A 5,574-nucleotide genomic window follows, 5' to 3' on the forward strand; every position below is an offset into this window, starting at 1 on the left:
GAATAAATATCAGAACAAGAGGCTTTTGCGCAATAGACAAAAGATAATGCGCTTTTACTGTAGCCTAGTAGAGTTTGCGAGGTGGAAAACAAGAGGAAATAATAGCTTTTAAAATGTCAATTTAAATTGTAGCCTTATATAATGCACTGGTGTGCATTTTAAATCCGAAATAATAAGGAATGTGAGGAGGCTGCTATTAACTTTAAAGAGTGCATCTACAAATGAAACTATCAGCCTTTGACGCAAATTTAATAGCCATGCCCGGTACAGGATTTGTGCTTTAGTTGACAGCATGGTAACTAGATTTTAAACGGTCAACGGAAGCAGCTGTCCGTTAATGTTTATGCTGATTTTGCAACTGCGAGGTCCATGGCAGGCGCCCCACAGAAATGTTTCATTTTGAGATGCACGCTGCCCCCTCTGCGGCGCGTTCGCCCCTAGTTTCAGAGCTATTCTAGGGCCGTGAGTATGTGCCAACCAACCCCAAAATCAGTGTGCCAACCTGCCCCGCCCACATTAGGTCAAACTTTTTTGCACAAATTCTGTTAGCCTGCTAATATCAGTCATCTCAGGTTTTCAAACTTCATTTTAAATTATAGATAAGTCCCCTAGCAATCAATTATAATCAATCTTTTTTTTATATCCCTAACTATTACCCTTCTAGGATGTATTTAGTGGGAGGTGCATATTCTAACTTTTGACACTACAAAATTAAAAAGTTGTTCTCACCTAAAGGGTTAATGACCTGGAGACCAGTTACATACGTGAGTTTACGCTACTCAATAAGGCCGTCAGTTTAGTGTTGGAATTTTGTTGCAGCTCCCTCTAGTAGCCTGGATATTAACAGTGTTTCAACCTGCCCCTGTTCCAACCAAGTCCGGTCTCCCCTACTCAGATATAGAATTTGTTGCTCATTTTTACGGGTATTCACTTCATGCAGGATTCCTGAATGACGTTCTTTGCATTGGGGGCAGCCTCTTTTTAGGTCACAGTTGACGGAACGGTGAGAACGTCCACACCTCCAGCAGCGGCCATTGTCAACGATCCACTTTTCCTTGGCTTCTGCATTAAACTCCTGAAATTCAGGACACTGACTAAGATGGTGGTCTTGACTGTTACAGAAAGCACAGGATGAGGATGCAGGCTCACTTGAGGATTTCACACGTGGGTTAGTGCTTCGATTCTGAGTGCGAGCTCTGGCACTCTCTTCCTGACCTACACCTTGAAGGAAAGTGGCAGTGGGGTGGATTGATTTTATGGTTCCTCCATCTCTGGCCGGTGGCCTTGTGGCACTCAGTGATGGCTCGCTCACTTGAACAGCTAAACTTTGACATTTTGCTTCCTCCTCTAACCAGTTTGCAAAATCTATCAGATTATACAGCACATCTGGTCTTAATATTCGGGCTTGTCTGGCAAAACTGGCAACCTGGTCAGCGGGGAGCTTACTGAGCAGCTGATGGACATGGGACGCACAGGCCAGCTCCCTTGCACCTTCGTCATGGCCCCAGGACTGAAGCATGCCTACCAAAGCTCTGATACGTACGGAAAACTGACTGAATCCTCGGGAGTCTCCAGAGCGAACAGTTGGGAGGCTCTGAACGGAAGTGATTTATCTTAACACCAGGTGGTGTGGTTGGCCGTACCTCTTCTGAAAAGCTTTTAAAGAAGTAGTGTAAGGCTGTGGGTGATGAGCATAGGCGAGGGCAAGATGACGAGCTGAATCAAAGTCCTTTTAGGCAAGTCCCTCCACTTGGCAGCCATATACCAACGTTTTAGGGGTACTCATCGGGCACAGTCTTTGGGTCGAACTGCGAGTGCGCAAGGCTTCACGACACCAATCTTGCTCCAGCGGCGAGATCACAACACATGATTGGCACGATGTCTTCACAACACACCATATGATTGGCTCAATGTATTCACATGTCGAGGGGTGGGATATGTGTAGACAACGGCCATATTGGCGTGACAAACTAGCCCCATGCATTTCTATGGAGTATTTTTTGAGTGCTGTGTCTCCACATTAGAAAGTCTTTTGCTGAATCCAATTTCAAGTAGTCTAGAAGAATATGATATTTATACTGCTCATGTTCCTCAGGTGGCAATAAGTTCTCCAAAGCCATATTTAGCATTGCAAACTCATGAGGGTCTTCTTTTCTAAAGAACGGAAATGAAGGCCTTTCATATGCTGACCTTCTGAGCTGAGCAGGAGGCACTAATGTGTAGGGCACAGGAACTGACAATTGGGCTGGAATACAGGAGTAAGCGGCTGCAGCAGAATGGGGCCTACTGGGATAATACACCCGATGAGCAGGTGCCTCATGAGACTGGGACACTGAGACGGTGGGAATCAAATCAGCAACAGAATGGCACTGGACATTTCTAGGGTGACTGGCTACATCCTCTTCTAGGGTCCTACCAAGGTCAGCTAGTGCCGGGGCCAGAGGCAAATGGCGAGAGTTACGGGCAGGCATGTCTACAGGGTTATTAGCAGGGGTTGTCACTCTAATCTGTGAGGCTAGTGCAGGCTCGGAGGGAGCCTGAGGAGGTTGTGGTGCAGCAGCTATCGGAGCCACATACTCCGGATGTACAGGTGGTGCATATGGCAGATTAGGGACAGGATAAGAGAAATAGGGAAGCCTGAATAGTCCACCATTTTGAAAGTAAGCTGGGTAGGTTGGCATTAGCGGTGGCATCCATGGAGGGCCTGGAAAGTAGAAAGAATTTCCTGGCATTTGATTATATTGGAGAAGAGCATCACTCCTCGCTGACTGAGGGTCACTAGTATAAAGACCTGGATGACCAAAATCATTATAGATTTGAGATAAGCCATGGTTGGCACCTTGTGGCTGATTCAGGTACTGTGGAATCGGATTCTCATTCAGGGAAGCTTGTGAGGTTAAGTTCCTCTGACAAGGAACTGGTGGCTCAGGACGTGTATGAACATTTGGGTCTACATATATGGTCTGGTCAAACAGAGCCAGCTTTACTGATACAGATCATTATAATAATAATAATAATAATAATACAGTACATTCACATAACCACAAAGGAAATCTTTAACCAAGTGACATTTAACAGTTATCAAATTAATATCAATACAAAATGATTAAATAAACGTACAAAGTCATAGACGCAGCAAACGCATGCAGCAGGCAGAGGAGCAAGCAGTCAGAACAGAGAGAGACACACTAGTGAGGTTGATTGGTAATTATCCTCAGGTGGAGGAAGCTTCAGGAAGTGGGCGTGTCTCCCAGTAGAGTGACAGGAAAGTGACTGGGATTTCCAAGGGCGTCGTAGTGGGGGGACAAGTGGGAATAAATTACCTAGGCCCCAAGTGGGGGGAGGGCCCCTAAGGAGTTGAATTTTATTTTCCTTAATAATAAATAATTTCCTTAATTTAAAGATCTTAATAAATGTTATTAACTAATATAGATGCAAATATTTCGGGTAAATGCATCAGTTGATTGATGTATTAAATTGTGTCCAAGCCAACATTGTTTGAGGGCAGGCATCCTCTCCCTTGCACGAAATGGTTCAGTCCGCCTTCCCCTGCTAGGCGCATTTTTGAAGTAACGTTCATTCTGCCGAAGCGGCAATGCAGACGGTCAAGGTGTGAAGATGTCTAAGTCTAAGAAAGCTAAATCCGGTTCCCAGAAAAGAAAAGAGAGGCAAGAAAGGGAGAAAAAAAGAAATGATGGAAAACAAGTGTTAACAGCCTTCTTTCCCAAGAAAGGTGAGCCCAATGTGAAAGCAATAGTCTACAAATGAAATAAACTCCTGAAGGTTACAAAACACTTCAATACCACCGCGAATCCGCGATTATCAGTGCTAAAACAGCAATAACACCAAATTAGAAATAACATGATGCCTGATTTATAGCCTACCACAACATTTCAATAGCCTACTAATTCGAAAATTATTATGAGCTAATAGCTTAACTTCTTAGGCTCAATGTTATATAGGTTCATGAGGAAAGGCTGTCAAATTAGTAGCAAAGCTAACTTGTGAAACGCATCACACTCAGTTAGCTATAGATAGCTGTTCTCTCAGCCAAAAGTGTTCAATTTGTATAGATAGCTGTTCTCTCAGCCAAAAGTTTTTTCATTCATTTCATGTTCTAGCTTTTAAACATTCTTTAAACATAAGAAATTCAGTGAAGTCTTGGGTAATAAGATTATTTTCTGTTATACAGTACATATAAGAGTTGTTAGATTAATTCAATGTGTGATTAGATGGTAGGCCTAGTTAGTTGTGAACCTCATGCTTCATGCTTACAGCCGGTGGTTGGTTGGTTGGTTGGGGGGGGGGCCCATGGCCACCACTTGTGCATAGGGCCCAGAATTTGGTGCTACGCCCCTGGGGATTTCCAACAAATAGGATGTTTGATATCCAACCCAGAACCAGACAGGCTACCATGTCTGTAATCTTAAAATTGTGTGTGTGTCTGTGTTATTTGTAAGGCATGAAAGGGAATCCAGGTTACATCGTGTAAAGCCATGGACACTATGGCCAAAGGAACTCTGTATTAAAATTCAATTTTAATTCCATGTCCTATCTGATTAAAGGGAAAAGGCCCAAACATATGCGTTTAGAAATGACTAAAATCAATAACGATTCTTCAAGACATTTGAAAGACGATAAAATTGTTGTGTGTACCACAAATATTTAGCTTGAGGACTTGCTCACAACCCACCACTACCCAAACATGTCCTATCTTCCTGGATTGGGAATAGCATAGGGGTATACACATGGATGCTTGACCCCTGTCTATGCAGTAGACTCCTGCACCATCCTTGCAAAGCACTTCATGACCCTGGCTGAGACCTTGCCAAACATGCTCTCTGCTTACTTCTATTTTCACAAATTTTGAAAGTGAATTTGTGAACATATACATTTGAGTTATAAATGTATTAATTACTATAAATATTAATAGAGCTTTATGTTGAACTATTCATTTCCCAAATGCTTCTATTAATCACGAAGTGACAGATCATCTCATCATCAGATGGAAATGAGTACTGCTTGTTCACACACAGTACTCACAAGTGCCAATTAACTTTCACCTCAGCAGACTGCTGCATTGATTGGCCTTCATTCTGTTTGATGTTTGAGTTCTCCCTGTCTGATTTTTTTAATTGGAGTGAAATAATTATGGACATGGCATTCTACATGGCATCATACTTTGATTTTGGAGCCATTTCTGTTCATCCTTTGAGTTTAGTGAAAATACATTTTTGGGCCATTTGGGTGCTCAAAGTAGAACTGGAGATTGAACTGGAGATTAATGGAGATTGAAAGAGAACCCAAAAAGTATCATCCCTATGTAACATGCTGTTGGTGCATATTGACATTGTAAACATTCTCTAAGGAGATTAAAAATCAGTTTACAATAACGCTATTGGGTACATTTTGGTGCACCCTTGGTGCCCTATGCACAGTGGGTGATGCGCGTGGTGGTAGCGGTGGCACTGTAGGTGATAATGTGCATTCTAAATAGATGGCATTACAAACTTGCTATTTCCCCTTCTCCTGATTTATGTTTATGTTATCTGTATCTGTAAGCAATCCATGTTT

Source organism: Alosa pseudoharengus, unplaced genomic scaffold, assembly GCF_046254945.1.
Source record: "Alosa pseudoharengus isolate Yale_2024_CS ecotype anadromous, Long Island Sound unplaced genomic scaffold, YU_APseudo_1.1 YU_APseudo_1.1_scf_11, whole genome shotgun sequence".
Lineage (NCBI taxonomy): Eukaryota > Metazoa > Chordata > Actinopteri > Clupeiformes > Clupeidae > Alosa > Alosa pseudoharengus.